Source organism: Leopardus geoffroyi, chromosome B2, assembly GCF_018350155.1.
Source record: "Leopardus geoffroyi isolate Oge1 chromosome B2, O.geoffroyi_Oge1_pat1.0, whole genome shotgun sequence".
Taxonomy (NCBI): Eukaryota; Metazoa; Chordata; class Mammalia; order Carnivora; family Felidae; genus Leopardus; species Leopardus geoffroyi.
In genome coordinates, this window is record NC_059332.1 from 87,362,045 (window position 1) to 87,383,144 (window position 21,100).

The 21,100-nt window shown below is 39.2% G+C and overlaps 1 protein-coding gene and 1 long non-coding RNA gene across 14 annotated transcripts in view; one reads left to right on the forward strand and one right to left on the reverse strand.

The window, feature by feature from the left end:
* KLHL32 (kelch like family member 32) overlaps window positions 1-21,100 on the forward strand; it is a 242,419-nt gene that overhangs the window by 66,209 nt on the left and 155,110 nt on the right. The gene's annotated exons all lie outside the window — the stretch shown is intronic.
* LOC123608756 lies at window positions 18,614-20,331 on the reverse strand. Its single transcript, XR_006717422.1, has 2 exons — window positions 19,165-20,331; window positions 18,614-18,707 (listed from the first exon to the last, which is right to left on the reverse strand). It is a non-coding gene; the product is annotated as an uncharacterized LOC123608756 (long non-coding RNA).

The window sequence follows — 21,100 nt, forward strand, 5'->3', positions numbered from 1 at the left end:
AGTTCATCCATGTTGCAAATGGCAGGATTTCCTTCATTTTCATGGGTGAATAATACTCCATATATATATGTGTGTATGTGTGTATATGTGTGTATATACACATATACCCATTTTTTCTTTTTTTAAAATTGTTTTAATCTTTATTTATTTTTGAGAGAGAGAGAGACAGAGTGCGAGCAAGAGGGGAACAGAGAGAGAGGGAGACACAGAATCCAAAGCAGGTTCCATTCTCCGAGCTGTCAGCACAGAGCCCTACACGGGGCTCGAACTCACCAACTGTGAGATCAGGACGTGAGCTGAAGTCAGATGCTTAACCGACTGAGTTATCCAGGCACCCCTATATCCATTTTTCCTTTATCTATTCATCCATAGAATGGCACTTAGGTTGTTTCCATGTCATGACTATTGCAAATAATACTGCAGTGAACATGGGAGTTCAGGTATCTCTTCAAGATCCTAATTTCACTTATTTTAGATATATACCCCAAAGTGGGATTGCTGGATCATATTCTATTTTTAATTTTTTGGGAACATCCATACTCTTTTCCATAGTTGCAGTACAATTTACATTAACACTTGTTATATCTTCTCTTTTCGGTTAGAGCCATCCTAACAGGTGTGAGCTAACATCACATTGTGGTTTTGGTTTTCATTTCCCTGATGATTATGATGTTGGGCACCTTTTCATGTACCTGTTGGCCATCTATATGTCTTTTTTGAAAAAAAAATGTCTGTTCTGTTCCTTCCCCCCCCCCTTTTTTTAATTGTATCATTGTTTTTCTGCTATTGAGAGTTGTATTAGTTATTTATATAGTTGGGTATCAATCCCTTACTAGGTACATGATTTGCAAATATTTTCTTCCATTCTACAGAATGGAAGATGTGAAACAAAGTGTAAAGGCATTTTAACTTTGTTAATAGTTTCCTTTGCTGTGCTGACTTTTTTTGCTTGAGGTATTCTCACTTATTTTTATTGCCTTTGTTTTGGTGTCAAATCCAAAAACTTATCACCAAAACTGATGTCAGGGAGCTTACTGCCTATGTTTCTTTTAAGAGTTGAGAGTTTTTATCATGGAAGGTTGCTGAATTTTGTTAAATGCTTTTTATGCATGTATTGAGGTGATCATATGATTTTTATCTTTCATTCTGTTAATGTGGTGTATCCATTATAAATTTGGGTATATTGAACCATTCTTATGTTTCAGGGATAAATTCTACTTTATAATGGTGTATGATCCTTTTAATGTGATGCTAAATTTTGTTAGTATTTTGTTGAGGATGTTTGCATTTATATTGATGAGGGATATTGGCCTGTAGTTTTCTTTTTTGTAGTGTCCTTATTTGTCTTTGGTATCAGGGTAATGATGGCCTCATAAAATGAATTTGTGAGTATTCTGTTCTCTTCAATTTTTTGGAAGAGTTTAAGAAGTATTAACATTAGTTTTTCATAAATTCTTGGTAGAATTCACCAAGGAAACCATCTGGTATTGGGCTTGTCTTTGTTTAAAGTCAGTAATTTTAAAATTGCTGATTCAGTCTCCTTGTTCGTTACTGGTCAGTTCAGATTCGATTTCTTCATGATTCTGTAATTGTAAGTTGTATATTTTTAGGAATTTGTCAATTTCTTTAGGCTACCAATTTGTTGGTGTGCAATTGTTCATAATAGTCTCTTCTGAACCTTCATATTTTGTGGTATCAGTTATGATGTCTCCTCTTTCATTTCTGATTATATAAATTGTGGTACCTCTCTACAATGGAATACTATTCAGTGATAAAAAGAAATGAGCTATCAAGCCATGAAAAGACACAGATGAACCTTGAATGCATGTTACTAAGTGAAAGAATCCAGTCTGAAAAGGTATGTAACTACATGATTCCATTTAAGAATGGCATTATGGCATTCTGTCTGGCATTTTGGAAGAGGCAAAACTATGGAGACAATAAAAAGATCATTGATTGCCAGGGCTGGGAGGAGGGAGAGACACATAGGTGGAGAACAGGCATTTTTTGGGAGCAGCAGTACTATTCTGCATGATTGTACATAAAATGTACAACACTAAGAGTAAACCTTAAAGTAAACTATGGATTCTGGTTGATTGATAATGATGTGTCAATATTGATTCATAAATTTTGCAACACTGGTGGGAATGTTGATAGTGGGGGATATTGTACATGGGGAGCGGAAAGGGGTTATTTGGAACTCTCTGTACCTTCTATTCATTTTTGCTGTGAACCTGAAACTGATCTAAAAAACAATATCTAAGGGTTCCTGGGTGGCTCAGTGGGTTAAACGTCCGATTCCAGCTCAGGTCATGGATCTTGCAGTTTGTGAGTTCAAACCCTGCGTTAGGCTCTGGGCTGACAGCTTGCAGCCTAGAGCCTACTTCAGATTCTGTGTCTCCTCTCTCTGCCCCTCCCCAACTTTTTCTCTGTCTCTCTCTCTCTCAAAAATAAATAAACATTAAAAAAATAAAAAAAATAATATCAGTTAAATTTTTAAAAATTGCAAGAAAAAGGTGTTGTAGGCACTTCACTGCTTTCTTATAATTGTTTTATTATTTTCATGGATGATGACCTTTCTTTTTTTTTTTTTTAATATTGAGTGAGTAATTAGGTTGTGAAAATTAAACATACCCCTTCGGGGAATAGGCGGCTTTAATACAATACAATAAGTCGTGGTTCTAAGAATAATGAGAGTAGATATTTTTAGGTGGCAGGCAGCACTCTGGAGATGATCTAACTTGCTCTTCCATTAAAAGGCGTTGTAATTCATCTGCACAGTGTGTTGAAAACCTGCATTTGCAGGATATTATACGGATGCTGTGACAAGAGGATGGTGTAAGTTCCAGTATGAGTTCGAGTTAGAAGGCAGAAGACCAGTGTCCCAGCTCAAAGACAGTGAGGCAGAAAAAATTGTTACTTACTCAGCCTTTAACTCTATTTTGGCCCTTGTTTAAGTTGATCAGATGAGGCCCACCCTCACTGGGGAAGGGCCGCCTGCTTTACTCTGTTTACTGATTCAAATATTAATCTCACCCAAAACACCCTCACAGATACACCCATCACCCATTAAGGATGTTTAATGAAATACCTGGGCACCCAGTAACCCTGTATGACACATAAAATTAACTATCACAGACATTGTCCTTTAAAAAAGTTATAATTTATAGAAAGGATAAAACATACATATTATAATTCAAGGCAGAATAATAGAGGAGTGCATAATATGAATCTCACCCTTTCAGAGAGTCAAGTATCAGAGACATGATACTCTGTCACATGTCCTTCCTGTCCTGTAACTTCTTGCCTCCTGCCTTTACTAAAGTCTCTTCTCCAATACCCTAGCCCTGTACAGATCTCACAACTAAGTGCCAGACACTGTTGTGGATTGTGAGGATACAGTAATACATGAAACACAAAACCCTTGCCCTTATGACACTTTCATTATAATTGGACAAGACTGACTATAAACAAATAGGTGAGTAAGTATGGAGTGTGTCCGTTGGGGTTAGAGGCTGTGGAGGACGATAGAGCAGGGTGAAGTAGGCAGTGATGGTCATAGTGGTGGTGGGAATTGCCTCCTTTTAACAGGGTGGTCTGGGAAGGCCCACTTAAAAGTGAAGGCACAAGCCATGTACTGCTTGACAGAGAGCATTCTAGGCAGAGGGAACAGCAAAGACCAACCCCTGAGGTGTGAGGTGCTAGTGGTGTTTTTGAGCAGTTGGGAGGTCAGTGTCTAGATAACAGTGAGCTGGGAGGGCCAGTAGAGTAGCAACATGTGAGGCCAGATCACATGTGACACCTTGCAGGCTGCTGTTAGGGTTCTGGTTTTTACGTTCAATGAGATGGGAAGTACATGGACAATGTTGATAGAGCTATGCCATAACCTGACCTGTGTTTTAAAAGTTTACGTAGGGTGATGAGGGAAGGACTCTAATAGGCTGTTAAAATAAGACAGGAACAAAATGGTGACTTGTACGGGGTAGTGGGACTGGAGGTGGCAAGGACTATTGATTGCATTTTGAAAGGAGAGCTGAGGGAATTTGGTGGTGAGCAAGCCATGGAGTGTGGGAGAGAGTATGAGGCTGTTTCCAAGACATTTGCCTAAGGTACTGTAGGGATGAAGTTGTCATTCACTCTGGGAAGATTGTGGGAAGACTCATTTTGCAGTCATTTGGATATACTAACAACAGATTATAGGCTTTGCCACATGTTCTCTAGTAGTTTGTACATATACGGTCTCCCCTCATGAGGTGGAGACTTTTCCTGAGGGGAACAGTTTTCCTTTTTGTGGCAGGATCTTTTTCACTTTGCTCTTCTCTGTCTAGCACAGTACCTCACACAGGACTGGTGCTCAGTGGGCATTTGGAGAATGAACACGCTGACTCTATTGCAGATAGGTTACAGTTTAACTGCATTCTGTGGTCTGGGTAGTGTATATATGCACAGTTGTGTTGCTGATAGTGGTGTTGGTTTTTGTACAGATTTACTTATTAGGCTCCACACTGGTGACACTATTGACTAGGAGTACGTTATTATCTTGGTAATGGAGTCATACAGAGGTCTTTGGTCTCTCTTGGACTGAAACATCCAACAAATGGCACCTCTATGTGCACAACACTGTGGCAGACCAAGAACTGATCTGAATTCACTAGCTGGAAGCCACTTCTAGCCTGACAGGGGCCAAAGCACATACACTTCAATAGCAAAATGAGAGTGCCAAAACAATATGGTGCTAGCAAGGTTACTACTACTATCTACCAAAAACCTATTTCGTTTGATTCTTAAAACGGCCCTTAAGGTAGATGTTTGAATCCCTGGTTTAAAAAACTAGGCTCATTAAAAAAATAATAATAATAACCACCTAGGTTTATGATAGTAACTGACTTGCATAGCTTGTATCTATTTGGCTGTCAGCTACTGGGGGGAGAAGTTGGATCTTTTCATTCTCCTATGGTATCTAGCACAGTGCCTTGAGCATTACTATGATTACCAGTGATTTTTTTTTTCTGAATGGATTAATGAATAAATAAATGATTTTGAAGGATGGAGAGAATGTTAGTCTGGAGTTCTCTGACATGCTTCTTGGAAGAAGAGGGCCTCACACAATAGAAGTTCCAGGAGGGCTTTCCAGGGCAGATAAGCATTAAGATAGCCCTGGAGGTGGAGGGTAAGCGGAAGACATCTCGATAGTTGATCCTGTTTTGTGGCAACTGTTGTGCCAGTGAGACACTTACTCAGTCTTATCTGATTCTGACCTCAACCAGAGGTGATGGCTGTTCCCTCTTTACCTATGGGAGAATTGACTGAAAGAGGTTGGAAAGTGTCCTTAAGTCCTGTGGTCGTAGAGCAACAATGCAGAGCCAAGGCTGGTCCTTCCAAGGCCCGTGTCTTGTCATGTTGTTTTCCACCCTGGCCTGTGGGTTCTGCTCCTTTCACTCCGCTGGCAGATGGGAGGTGTGTCCTGCCATGAGCTCTGTCTGGGTCAGTTGCCCTGAGAGTACACCAGGGCTAAAGGAGCTGCCAGAACCCCTGAGGCTGGTGTGTGCTTCACCCCTTGACATGCTTTTGTGGTCCTCGGTTGCCTCTAGTGATTTCACCTTTAAAAGTTTCATGGGGCACCTGGGTGGCTGAGTTGGTTAAGCGTCCAACTCTTAATCTCTGCTCACGTCATGATCTTGCAGTTTGTGGGTTCAAGCCCCACATTGGGCTCTGCGCTGATGGCATGGAACCTGCTTGGGATTCTATTTCCTTCTCTCTGCCGCTCCCCGACTTGTGCTTTCTCTCTCTCAAAATAAATAAACTTAAATAGATAAATAAAGTTTCACAGAAAACAATTTTAAAAATGTAAGTCATACAACTTAAGAGCAAGAAAAAGAGTATAATTTGCACTCTAATTAAAAAAAAACCCACATTTTAATGTGAGAATTAATTATAGAGGCAGTACGGTTTTAGACGGAGACCAATCTGGTTTATAACAGCTTTGTTCATGTGGTTTCTGGCTGTGTATGTCCTCAGATGAGTGGCTTAGTATTTCTGAGTTTTATTTTCTCCTGAAATTGTAAAGGTAGGTGAATTGTCACTTCGTGGGGCTGAAGTCGAAATGAAATGAGACGTTAAATGTGAGGTGCAAACCAAGGGTCTGAAATACACTAGATGCTGAATTGATGGTTTACAGGTACTGGTGGTGGTTTTTATTTTTCAAGCAGGGGAGAGTAGAGCTTTGGTTTTGAAACCAAAATTCGGTTAAAAAGCAACATTGTTTTAAGGCTGCTCAGCAAAGACAGTTTTTGCCAGTTTTGTCTGTATTTTAGATTTCAGTGTTTCTTTTATTTTGAAATTATTTTTCCCCAAGGCTGTACTTCTGAGATATAAATCTTTAATCTTTTGAACATGCTCCAAGCTCTCCAGGCACAAAATTCTCTTCACTGTTATGACTTTAGGATTTACTGGTCATGCCGTTGCTGCTGCTATAATTTGCAATTCAGAATTACTGTAAATGTAATTTCAAATGTTTGGAAAGGTGTTCATGGAATTATAAAGAATGCAAGTAAAATGTTCCTGTGGTTTATATTTAATGAAAGGGGAATTCGTGTGTGTGTGTGTGTGTGTGTGTGTGTGTGTGTGTGTGTGTGTGTTTTGTTGTTGTATATACTAGCTTACTGTTTTGAACAGACTGTGTTTTCCACTTTGAACTCCCTGTTTGATGGCAGTGGAATGGGATCTTGGTAAATAGTAGGAAGGAAGGCAGCTTATATTTCATGTTGATATCTACCCAGAGCATCATACGATTTCATGTTTAAGAGCGGTTTTTAAAGTGTGTAAGGGACATCTTGATCTTAATCCTAGTGTCTTAGAAATGTATGTAGAGATTGGAGTTTTGAGGTAATTTGCATTCCTCATGAAAGAGCTTTGGTATCAGTTCTGATGACGGCCAGGGTGTCAGTCAGAGGGCCTCACACAGAGGCTGCTGAGTCTCCAGCCCACAGCCTATGAGGATGTCTGTTCAGCCCCATACAGAGTAAGGCAAAATAAACTGAGATGGTCAAACTCACTACTGATTTTTTCCCTAGACTTTGGGCAGAGAATAGCATTGGGCCCCCCTCCTTTTTTTTTAAAGAAAAAAGTGAGCATCTCGCGGTCCGTGAGTTCGAGCCCCGCGTCAGGCTCTGGGCTGATGGCTCAGAGCCTGGAGCCTGTTTCCGATTCTGTGTCTCCCTCTCTCTCTGCCCCTCCCCCGTTCATGCTCTGTCTCTCTCTGTCCCAAAAAATAAATAAACGTTAAAGAAAAAAGTGAGCACAGAGGAAATATAAGGCACCTTATGTCATACTTCTGGCTCAGTGAAGATTGTCAATAAATGAAAGGTAGTAGAAGCAATGATAGCAGTAGCAGAACAGGTAGAGAATAAAGGCAGTGACCTCGCAAGCAACTGTGGTGGGTTCCCATATGGTTGATGGAGCAGGGCTGATGGTGTATCAGGACTCGCACATGTATCTCTCTCTCTCTCTCCCATCCTTCCTCCCCCTCCCCCTTGATGAATACTCAGCCCTGGGCTTTGCGTATAATTGTTGCAGCAAATACTTTTTGAAACATTTATGAACATCATTCAAATCATCACAAGGTATTTTATAAATTAAGAGTCCTATAAAGTTCTTGTTCCCTGGATTATTTCTGATGATCTATTATCATGTTATCTTAGATGTAGAAGAATTTATCCCTCATCTTCCCTCAATTTTGTGTGTCCATGAGTCAAGAAAGTACTACAGGAGCACCTGGGTGGCTCAGTCGTTAAACATCTGACTTTGGTTCGAGTCATGATCTTGTGGTTCATTAGTTTGAGCCCCACATTGGGTGAGGTTGTGCCCCACTTTGGGTGAGCAGGAGCCCTAATTTGGGTAAAACATGAGCCCTGCTTTGGGTGAGCCCTGTTTCTCTCTCTCTTTCTCTCTCTCTCTCTCTCTCTCTCTCTCTCAAAAATAACTAACTAACTAACTAACTAACTAACTACAAAAGTATCTTCCTTAAAAAAAAATGCCTGTTAATGGGCACCTGGGTGTCTCAGTTGGTTAAGTGTCAGACTCTTGATTTTGGCTCAGGTCATGATCTCATGGTTTGTGAGTTTGACCCCTGCTTTGGGCTCTGTGCTGACAGTGTGGAGTCTGCTTAGGATTCTCTCTTTCTCTCCCTCTCTCTGCCCCCCTTCTCTTGTGCGCATGAGCTTTCTATCCCTCTCTCTCAAAATAAATTAATTTTTAAAAATGCCTATTAATATGCTGCTGTATGTTCTGTTTTGGTTCTAAAGTTGAAAAAAATCCAAATGACCTCAAACCTTGCCACCTAGAGAAGGAAATAGCAATTTTTTTGATTTAGTAAAAGTAACCTACAGGAATAAAAGGTACGTTCCTTTATATCTCTTATTGGACTGTTTGGGTTTTTTTTTTTTTTTTCCTTTTCTTTTTCTAAGCGCAATAGTCACTAGTTTCATTGAGTCTTTGCACAGCAAGTTACAAGTTTAGAGTAGCAAGGTTACTTTTCTTTCCTAGAGGTTTTCCAACAAGGCAAAGCAAACGTTTGTGTTTGTGTTGCAGAATGGAAGTGTTTTCTGCCCTTAATTTTTATGTTTGGTATATACTGCAGGCTGCTCATAATGAGATTCTACTTATAGTTGGTAAATGAGAGATTCCCAATGGGTGATTATCATATCGGGGGTGGGTGGGAAGAGGGACAGTGTTGGGACACAATGCGTGTATCATATATTCCCATGATTTCATAGCTAGGTTGTTCATCTCTTGTCTAGCCAAATCGACATTAGATACCATTACGTTGATGTTAGAGATCGTATAATAAAATTTCTGGTTTTTAGAATGGTAGACATATTTTTCTTTGAGTGCTCTAAGAGATGGTTGTTGAAAATAATATGAACCATATCTTTATATTATAGGCAAAAGCCAGTTTCAGGAAGCTTGGTGATAAATTACCCAGAAAAAAAACAGTGAATTATGGCCTACTGGTTGGAACAAGACAAGCTTTTTGAAAGTGATGACAATTACTAATTACTTACCAAAAATATATGTATAGTATGAGCAAACTTCAAAGCTATAATAAGAAGAAATTTGTTCCTTTTTACATAATGAATGAAAAAATATTTTACAAGGGCAAAGAAGACTCTTAAATTATGAAAATGTTGAATTTCTTTGCTATAAACTATAAAACCTCTATAAACTGTCCTAAAACTCCAATTCACTGAAGTATGCTAAGTATATATGTGTATAAATGTATTTATATGTATGTTTAGAGCAGTCTTTTATTGAGTTATAATTATCAGGATTGTTGCAAACTAACTTTTAACATATAAATATTAAAATAAAATTATGTGAAAATTCTTTGTCGAAAAGAATATTCATAATACAAGGAATGGCTAGAAAAGGAATCTATTCCTTACTAAGGAAATGATAGTTGTTATTCAAGCTGCAAAGTCTAAACATGGAAGGTAAGGTAAATTGCCGTTCATTTGACATCTTCCTTACTTGTTTACTAGCCTTAGTACTCTGTGTATTCACATTATTTATTTTCATCTAATATCTTAATAACCCTTAGGTGTAGATACTACAACAACTTTACGGATGAGGAAATTGAGTTTGCTCAACATTGAGTGAGACTGTTCGGATGCTTGATTCTAGAGTCCAAATACCAGCCTAGGTCCATATGTCTCCAAACCCCCTAAATTTTCCATGACACTAAACTGTGTGGACCTCAGAGAACTTTCTGTTTAAGGTTACTATTATCCGTGAGCATTGTGACAGGCAGAATAACGGCCACATCCTAGTCCCAGGAGCCTGTGAATGGTCCCTTACATAGAAAAGTGACTCTGCAGATGTGCACCTGAAGGACCTTGAGGTGGGAAATTATCCTGGATTATAAAGATGGGCCAGGCCCCATGTAATCATGAGGGTTCCTGAAAGATGGAAGAAGAGTCAAAGGCGATGTGACAATGGAGGCAGAGATTGCAGTGACATGATTGCTGGTTTGAAGACAAGGGGCCATGAGCCAAGGGACACTTTAGCCTATAGAAGGTGGAATACATAAGGAGACACATTTTCCTAGAACCTCTAGAAGGAACAGAGCCATGCTGACACATTGATTTTAGCCCAGTAAAGTCCATTCCGGACTTCCGACCTCCAGACTGTAAGATGATAGATTTGTGTTGGTGTAAGCCACTAAATTTGTGGTAATTTATCACAGGAATTATGGGAGATTAACATAAGCATCTTAATGGTAGCTAGCTAAAGTGAGATTTTGCTTGATGTGTTTCATGCATTTTCAGATGCAGTTTTGCTTCCCATCATTTCTGTCACCCTGACCTACTAGGTGCTACCTGATCCTACTGGGAAATAAGGCCTGATTATAGTTCTCAGATTTGAAGAGCAACTAAAGTACATGTAGGGACCACTGTATAAGAAGTATTGGGGTTCCTTTATTTCAAAGCAAAACAGCAGAATCCAAAAGAGCCCCTTTTTAATGTTCCAGCTTTGTCCTCAGATGGTGCGTGGCCAGTGAGTTTTGTACCGTAAACAGTGGAAAGCCCGTGATGTGTGATTTTGTGAGGGAAGGACACTTATTCCCCTCGGCTTCAAATAAGCAAAATGTTGTAAGTGCTCCAAAAATAAACTTTACATTTCCTTATGGGGAATAACATTCATGGTACATTGTGAAGGAAAAGATTTGTGAAGTTGTGTGTTGTTGTAAAAGAAGCAGATTTTATTTTTTTTTTTAATTTTTTTTTCAACGTTTATTTATTTTTGGGACAGAGAGAGACAGAGCATGAACGGGGGAGGGGCAGAGAGAGAGGGAGACACAGAATTGGAAACAGGCTCCAGGCTCTGAGCCATCAGTCCAGAGCCTGATGCGGGGCTCAAACTCACGGACCGCGAGATCGTGACCTGGCTGAAGTCGGACGCTTAACCGACTGCACCACCCAGGCGCCCCAAGAAGCAGATTTTAAAAGCCAATGTATCGCAGCAGTTTGGTGTCAGGAAAACACACTGAGCTAGTGTTAGATGATTTGTTGTTAGTATCTTCTCTCAATTGTTAACTTGCTGCAGTATCTTAGTAAAATTACCTCCCTTTTGGGGCTGGGTTTCTTTGTAAAACAGCGATAATAGTATCTGCTCTGTTACGTTATTAAAAAAATGTACTAAGAAAATATAAATGGCAGTGACAAGAAAAGAATGGAAGTAGCTACTCCAATCCTAGGTAGTATTTTTGTTCTTGATAAGAAAGTTCCTGATGTGTACGTGTGCACACACACACATGTGTATCAGGTCTAACATTGAGAGACCCCCAGAAAGGCCTTTTGATTCTGTGGAAGGGTGAAGTAATATTTAGTAAACTGTGTTTAAGTGTTTATTAAGAAGTTATTCAATCTTTTGATTTACGTTTCACAAATACCTTCAATCAGAATTTATATTAATTTTTCAGTGTGCCCAGAGCTGAAATGTTTGTCACCCACTGAGGCAAAGGAAGAAAGCAGCAAATTGTGGGAATCAAGCCAACATTGCAGCTTGCTGTGACTTACCAAATTAGATTACGTCCCCTTTTGTCACAGGCAATATTTGTCAAAATAGATAAAGAATTATGTAATGAATTTGTCATAATTTGGAAGTGTGAAAAATTAACCTAAGTGCAGTGGTCTCTCATGTAGGGGTTTGTGTGCCCCTGAGAGTGCAGATGAGCTGTGGGGATGTGGAGGAAGATCTACTCCCTGTAAATATCTATGTCAATTTTATTTCTGCTTGAGGTTTGTTTTACAATGTATATAACATGTTGGTATACAGTATATCCATACATTATAAATACATAAATATGAGGGCTACTACTCCAAATGTGTAAATGATGTTTGAACAGTCAATAAAAAAGTTTGGAAAGTGGTACAATAGTGAACCAGAACACACGATGTGCTATTGAACATTCTAGCTTTTTCATGTGCTAGTTAGGATTATAGTGAGGGGCACCTGGCTGGCCCAGGCAGTGGAGCATGCGACTCTTGATCTTGGGGTTGTGAGTTCAGCCCCATGTTGGGTTGGTAGAGATTACTTAAAAATAAAATCTTAAGGGGCGCCTGGGTGGCTCAGTCAGTTAAGGGTCCCACTTTGGCTGAGGTCATGATGTCATGGTTCATGGGTTGGAGCCCTGCGTTGGGCCCTGTGCTGACAGCTCAGAGCTTGGAGCCTGCTTCAGATCCTGTGTCTCCCTCTCTCTCTGCCCATCCTCTGCTTGTGCTCTGTCTCTCTCTGTCTCAGAAATAAATAAAATAAAACAAAACAGAACAAAATTTTTAAAAATCTTTAAAAAAAGATTGTAGTGAGAAATGTGTTTGGGGTTACAACCTTTTTTTAGCATTACCAGAAACCAAAAACCAAAGTTAAAGGAAATGATGGACCATGGCAATTAAATTAAAATATTACTCCACAGTAGAGAAAAGAAACCTGCATTCTATAAACGATGAACTCAGTTCCATTTGTAAGCATCATCAGGGCAGACATTTTTGTCTTTCACATTCACTGCTAAATCTGCAACATTTCTAACAGGCATAGCATATAGTAGGCATTCAACTAGTAGTTTGTGAGTGAACATATGAATTTGTTGGTATTTTGTAAACAAAAAGCAACGTGTCATTTTGCTTATAGTTGCAGAATAGCCATAGTAATATATCCTGAAAGAACTCAAGGTAGAATTTTTATATGAAAGTGTCACTCAGTTTTCTCTCCAGGGCTTGGATAACTCTCAGTGGTGCTTCTCCCAGCCCAGAATGCTCTCTTTGACTTTGTGCATGTTTCCCCCGCTCCTAATTTGCTATATGGCTATTTCTGGACCTGTTTATGTATCTGTTGTTCTTTTTTTCCTCTGTATGACCATTTCTTCTTTTCTTCACTTTTTTTTTTTATCTCTTTTCACTGATATTCCCCTTAAAAGTCTCTCTCTAAACAATAAAGATATACTTTGGCTTTATATTGAGTGGACTTTGAAGCACGTGTTGATAATTTATAAGGTGGAAAAATGGAACATTTTTTATTTTTCTCAGCCAAACCCAATAATATTAGATTAGCCTTTAATAATGTATGCTTTTGGGTATTATTTTTGGATAGGAAAGATGTCTTTTCATTTTTACTCTGTTGACTATCTTAATGTAGATGAAACAGGCTTCCTAGCTAATTCCCATAAAAATACTTAGATTTGTTTTTTTCATCTTGTAACTTTTCATGTAGCTATTTTAAATATTACAACTCTTCATTGTGGAGGGGGAATAGTTAGTTAAAATTTTAGTTAAGAGAAAAAATATATCCTTTTTAGATCATATGTTTAGGTTATTGTATACATATAATACAGTAAGTATAAAACATTAACCTATAATGGAGCATGAGTTATTGATACAGTAAAGATAGACATATGATTAATCATATATAATGCTAAAACTATTCTGGTGAAATTTAATCTTTTGTGAGATTCAAAAGCCATTTAGTGTTTTCTCTGCTTTAGGGTGTCCAATACATTTTCAATCCTCATTTATGTTGCCATGGAAAAAAGCAATAAACATGCTTTCTGGTTTTTGGATTCTAGATACATAGGAATTGGCTCTTTATGGGGAAATCACATATGTTATTGTAAGTGGTCCTTCAAAAAGGATTTAAAATGAAATTAAAGGGCTATGAAAACATGTAGCAAAATAAACTGTGAAGACTGATAGATGAAATTGTCAGGAGTTAAGTAAAAGGATAAGCCCTGTATGTTAGAGAGTAAAACAATAGGGAAGTGGGTGGCGAATAATGTTTATTCACTGCAGTGCTCATATATATCAGTGTACAGAGTTACAAGGCAAGAAGAAATTAATTAGAAAATTTTATCTAGAATTAGAAATGAATTCGTGGGCACTCCTAGGGTTTGAAGGAAAAGAATTTGTTGACTCGTTTGACAGATTCTGATTGAGTGCCTCCTGCAAGCAAGGTAATCTGTATTTTGTCATTAAATCTATGCAATGGTTCTCTGAGACAGGTACCTTAATTTTGTACTTATGCTTATGAAAACTGAAGCCTAGGGAGGTAAAGTAACCTGGCCAAGGTCACATAGCTAATAAGGGATGCAGCCTTAAGGCTCAAACCCTTATTTGCTGGACTCCAAAGCCCAAATTCTCAACCCCTTGCTCGCCTGCCTCTGATTCTGCTGAATGCTCTGTGTCAGAGCAATTTAGAATGGCTTCTGGTTCTTGAAGAGGCTATCACTAGAATTGGGGGAACAAAATTAAAGTTTCAGTCTACAGATGTTAATTTCAAGAAAAGAGAATCCTGGGCGTGTCCTGATGGTCTAGCCCATGCAGTGTGTTTGGGATTTAGTGGATTAATAAGCAGAGTCAAGCTGGTTGTATCTAAAAGATTTTACTTGAGCTCAGAGACAGATGGCAAAGCTAATTCCTACTGGACGTTTCTGATTCCCAAGGTTCTCATGCAAGGCTTAGGCTAACAGACAGAATGCCCTCATCATTAGGAGAGTAGCTGGTGTGATTACTTACAGGTGAAGGTTTGGTGGCAGCATTCCATTCTGGAAGAGGGGCTGATGGAACAGAAAATGCCAAACACAAAACAGAAGACTAGGATTCATGCAAGGATTAGGAGAACAAGAGCATGGGGGATAGAGAAATGCATCGTGTCATATAAAGGGGCCAGAGTCTTCTATTGTTGAAGTAGTGATCGTGAAACCAAATAATTCAGCAAGGCGTAGAAACAAGAATGTGGCAGAGGTGGCCAACTAATTCCCAATGGTTTATGCTTCCCTTTGGGAGTTGTTGCTTGGAAGGGTCTACTCAGCCAGGGAGATACCATAGAAACTTTATACCAATACTCTTCAACACCTTGGTGAATGAGTTTCTAGGAAAATATAAATTACCAAAATTGTACCAAAAGATAAGAGAAAATATAAGAAATTGGGGTAGTTATCAAAAAGGAGTCATAGAAAGTCTCAGAAAGGCAATGGGTCTAGATTTTTTACTTGCTAGTACTACCAACTCTTTATTTAACAGGTATTTCCCTTATTGTATAAGCCTTTTCTGAAGTCTAGAAGAAAATGGAAAGCCACACACCTAATCACCTCATTTTAGTAGGCTAGTGTAATTCTATTACCAAAACACAAGGGCAGCAGAAGAAATGAGAGCTGTATCTCACTTATGAGCATGGATACAAAAATTATAAATAAAGTATAGCCCAATCCAGTGATCAATTTTCAGTCCTCTTTTTTCTCAACTCATCATCAGTTTGGTTTCTTCCTGTTTCTTAGAACATTTTCTTCACTTGGCTTTTGGGCTTTCCAGATTTTCTTCCACTTTTTAATATTCTTTTCTTACTTTGTTTATTTCCCCAACTTCTTAAAATTAGAGTGGCCTAGACTCAGTGTCTGTATCTCTTTTCTGTCTGTACCAGCTTTCATGATAATCTCATACTGTTTCATGGTGTTATCTGGATACACACATGTATATGTGATATACATGTAATGTATAAAGTGATGTATTAGGACTCTACACAAAAACAGAACCAATAGGATTTTATATATAAAGAGAGATTTATCATAAGGAATTGACTTATGCAATTATAGAAGCTAAAAAGCCCCAAGATCTATGCAGTCAGCAAGCTGGAGACCCAGGGGAGCCAATAGTGTAATTTCAGTCTGAAAGCTGCAGGCTGCAGACCCGGGAAGAGCCAATGTTTCAGTGTGTGGCCAAAGGCAGGAAAAAGTCAATATTTCGGTTTGAAGGCAGGCAAGCAAAGAGAATCCTCTCTTTTCCAGCCTTTTGTTGTATCCAAACCATGAACTGAACAGATGAGGCCCACCCACCTTAGGGAGGGCAGTCTGCTTTACTCAGCCTGTTAATCCAAATGTTAATCTCAGGCAGAGACACCTTCACAGATACACACAGAATAACGTTTGGCCAAATATCTGGGCACTGCATGATCCAGTCAAGTTGACAACATTAATCATCACAGGTGATGACTCCGAAATTTATATTCCCACATTGGACCATCTCCAAAAATCTAGAATTGGTATATTCAGTGACCAACTGTTCATCATCCCTCTGTGGATGTGTAAGAGGTATCACAAACCGAATGTGTCCAAATCGAACTCCCAGTTTCCTCCCACAAACCTGCTTGTTCCACAGCATTCTCCATTTCATTTAATAGCAACTCTATAGTTGATGCAGGCCCCAAACCACTGAGTAATTCCTGACTCCTTTCTCTTGCATCCAATCGGCTGGCAAGTCCCACAGCTCTACTTTAAAAAGGTATCCAGACTCCAACCACTTCTACTACTACCACACTGGTGGAAGCCACTACCATCTTTGACAGAAATTTTGCAGTATCCTCCTACTTTATCGTCCTACTTCAATCTTTGATCCCTTAGAACCTATTTCAGTACTGCGGCCCCAGTGCTCTTAATAAAAATGCAAGTTGGATTATATCACTTCTGCTTGGGCACCATCTGATGACTTCCAGTTTCACTTAGCGTAAAAGCCAATGTCTGTTGTCTGCCTGATTCTGTCTCATCAGGCCACCGTCATGTGACTTTTGCCCTTCCTTCCTCCCTCCATTCCAATCACATTGGCCTCTTTGTTGTTCCTCAGACACGCCTGCCAAGCTCTCACCTCAGGGCCTTTGCACAGATGTTTTGTCTGGCTGTCCCAGACAGCTACAACTCTTTCCTTCTGGAATTTTAGATCATATTTATTCAGCAGTGAAAAGGATGCCTGGGTTCATAGATAGAGTTGTAAACACAAAAGTGATCAGTGATCCCTGCTTCGACTTACACAAATAAAAATGATCTTTATTGAAACTTAATCTCATTTTTTATCTTTATCCATCCATTTTTCTCTGTATAATTGCTGGTGTAGGGGTGGGGAGCAGAAGGATGCTCAGAAACACTGGGGTACTAACTCTGGTTTCTTCCCATGCATGAGAATATGGTATTGCTGATGCTGAGATTGAATTAAAAACCAAGAGAGTGATGACTGTACCAGCTCCTCGACATAGAACTTCTTAGGTTCTTAGTGGATATGTACTTTGAGAAAAGGATTTAAGTGCTGAGTCCACAAGACTTGTGATCCAGCAGATGTTTTGCTGTTTTCTTGGATCCAGCTGGACTAGTTTTACATAAAAAGTATCACCTAAAGCCACTAGGGAATTAAGAGCCAGGGAAAGCTGGAAACCTGGTTGCTCCCAAGCTTTGAGTCCTTGGCTGATTAGCTGAGGACCTAATGTGGTAGCGTATGGTCTCTTCTCCTCAACTTGTAACTCCAAAAATACCAGAATCTGGTTCAGAAGAGGGACCTAAAATGCTGCTTTAGAGTTTTCTTAAGGTGATGGTGACTTTTAAAATAACCTACAAACAACTACAGTTCCAAAGAGCTGAGGAAAATGACGAAAATCACCCACAGTTGAAAATGTGCTCAATTTCTCACCTAAGTCATAACTGTTGTCCATGAGTAGTTGTTGGCATTCTGCAACTTGTATCTGATGATTAGTCATTTAGTTAATATCCACCAAGAAGAGGCCTCATGAAATGGCTTTTAAATTTAGTCAAGAAAAATAGCACCATTAATGATGGCCTTGACATTCAGCAAAGCCAAATTAAGCACTCAATCTGACATTTTATGGACAGTCTGTTATAGAGAGCCTCACACTTGATGGACACTCGATAAACATTAATTGCCTGGCTGATAATGAACAGCTACCCGTCTGTCTCATATAGAAGCTTCAGTAGTGGATAACTAGGAGCCTGCTTTTACTTATTTACTATTTATTTTTTTATTTTGAGACAGAGTCAGAGAGTCCACATGCACACGTGTGAGCAGGGGAGGGTCAGAGAGAGAGAGAGAACCCCAAGCAGGCTCTTTGCTCAGCACAAAGCTTTATTCAGGGCTTGATCCCATGAGATCGTGACCTGAGCTGAAATCAAGAGTCGGAGGCTTAACCGACTGAGCCCACTGGGTGCCCCAAGAGGCTCATTTTAGATGCCCTGTAGGATAGGGCCTCATGAGCACCAAAAGGCATGTGGATTTTTTTTTTTTTTTTGCTTTTTAAAAAAATTAAAATGATGTCACAATTTCCTTTTAAACCTGAACACATTCATTAAAAATAGAATTCCCTTTGTGAGTTCAAGGTGAAGTACCAGTTAATTGTGGTACTGGTCAAATATTATTTCCTTTTTAAATAGAGAGCTGAGAGCCTCTGAAGAATCATTGTCACATTCCCTTTTAAATTTGTTTGCATCCATGCCAGAGAAGTCATTAACATTTCAGATAGGATGACTGTTATTTTCATTATTGTGCTGATCGTGCAGTGTATTCATTATAGTGATGAATGGTGAACTCTGGTCTGTATTTTATTCTTTCATTGAAACTGATTCACTTCTACTGAATATAAATATTATGGAGCTAGAAAAAATATTTGCAATGTAATAATAACAGTTAACTCTTAAAAGTCATTTATTTTATGCAGTCGTTGTGCTAAGCTCTTTATGTGTATTTGTTTCAAGTGTGTGTTGAAAGACTATTTTTCTGCCATATCTTTTTCATGTTTTTAAAACTACAATTTTCATGCTGTTTTATTTCAAATCAGTTTCACTCATGCTTATTTAATCACAGTGATACAGCCAACCTTAGCTTCATCTGAAAGACAAGAACACATGTTTGAAGGATAATAAAGCTGATGAAAATTTTAAACCTTTAGAAATTGAGTATTGAGTCAAGACAGATGGTTTTTAAAAGGGGCAAGACAGCTGATCATGTGAATCTGATGAATTGGTGTAAAGAATTATTGGGATCCATAGATATGTGCTATTCATCACTTTTATAAAAAATTGATTCCAAATGAACTGTCTACACTGGGATGATCCAGCTGCTTGTTGAATCAATTGCTTTTAATTAGCCCATCTGATGATGGTTGGGCATGGGGCTTGCATGCCTGGATTCCTGAAAGATTGAATTACCAGTGTTCTTCTCATTTAGAGGCATGTGACTCTGAAGTAATAAGAGAGATAGCCATATCAAATCATTAATATCACTTAAAAAATTACATACAGACATCTATAAATTTTCATAGGATTAGAAGAAGTTCTTTCAGTACCTTTCAGAAGTATTAGACCTCTTGAGGATGCCTAAATTCTTTTTTTCCCATTTTGTAAGATAGGGAGGCTTTTCACATAGCCTGCACGGACAGAGCATCAGATGTGTTTACAGAAGGAGTGAACTTGAACACATGTGACAACCCAAACACTCCGTATTAAACTGGCCTATTCTGCCTTGGAATAGGAAGGTTCTAGTGAAGTGGTTGCTTAGCAACTAATGGAGTTAGAAGAAACAGTGTGTTAGCTGGGGCTCTTGCCCTCATCTGTGTATAGTCAAATAATGGGAGAGTGGCTCTAGTGTGTATTGCCAGGCTCAGACTGTCAAACCAAAATGATGAATAAAATAGAAGGTTGAAGACAGATGCCACAGCTAGGCTGGGCACCCCTATCTGTAGTCGTACACACCTTATATAATGTTGGCACACTGAAGAAAAAGATATTAAAAGAGGACATTAAAAATAAAAGAAGAGCTGTTGAGATTTTGTATTAAAAATTTAAGAGTGGCCATTAACTCACACTGGGTTTTTAAAGAGAAGAGTAAGTGATAATTAAGGCAATTCCACATTATTAAATGTTCTTCCAAAAAGTTCTCTGTAGAAAAGATGTAACAGATTCAATGTGATGAGGTCATGAACAGTGTGTTTCAGCACTTACACATGTGCACACTTTATGATGCCGGGCTGGCATACCTGCTCCTGCTCCCTCTCTGTACCCACAACAGACATAATAACAAGAGCCTGACCACTCTCAGTGAGTCTGGATGTGGGCTCACAGCCCTCAGCAAGGTTCCAGGCAGCCACTCCCAGTGTCAGATGGGGTAGGCAAGGTGACAGTGCCTTGGCATTCTTTATGGCAAATGGAGATTCCTTAAAAGCTCTGGTTTTTGAATTCCATAGGGATGGGTCTGAGGGATTTGTATCAATAGAAGCTCTATGATGACCACATGAAATTCCTCTTCAGGAATGTAAGATAAGAAGGAGATGACCCAGAGAAGGTCAACCAGAGTAACTGGGGAAAGGAGGATGGTGGGATAGATTTACCTGAAGGCTGCTACCACTGTTACCATCCAAGAACATAGAACGAGCTACTCTCCCAGAGGCCTTGTTCTTGAAACCATGAGTCTTATTTAACTTTTACTTCTTATGTAATAACCTTTCTTCCCACCCCCCACCCCCTACCCTGCCAAGGTGTGGCAGCCAGTCCTTCCTTGCTGGGATTTGGACTCCGGTCTTGTGCCCAGACTACAGGATTTCTAGCATCAGCCTTCAGTGCTAACATTTTATGAATCAGAGAATTTGGATTAGGTGCTCCTTTCCAAGAGGAGACTTAATAGTTGTAACCACATATCAGAAAGGCTGTTAAGTATAAAAGATTGAATTTATTGAAATTCTACTACGACCAAGGGGAGAAAGTTATCAGGAGGGCGATTATGATTCAGTATTCTGGAGGTAGTAGTAATACCTTATGTTCTTATGTAAAGTATTGGATATCTCATCACTTCAAATATTTAGGCATGCAAGGAGTGCCACAAGGCACAAGCTGTGCCTCTCAAACTTTAATGTGCCCATAGATCACCTGGAGCTTTTGTCACAATGCATCTTCGATCCAGTAGTGCGAGGTGGACCTGGGATTCTGTGTCTAACACATTCTCCACTGATGCCAGTGCTGCTGGCCCAGGGACCACACCTTGAGTAACGAGGGGCCAGTGATCTCTGAAGTACCTTTTAGTTTCAAGATTCTGTTTAGAGAAGAGAAGCTAGAGTTTTAGCCATCATGCTTAAAACACACCCAGTGTGACTTTGGTAAGCACCATTAAGAGCCTCGTCTGTGTTTTACAGAATCTTCCCTGAATGCTTACATTGTAATTGACATAGAATCTCTCACTCAGCCTCCTCAGTTTTTCTCCTATCGTTTTCTTCAGGCTTTCAAACTTTT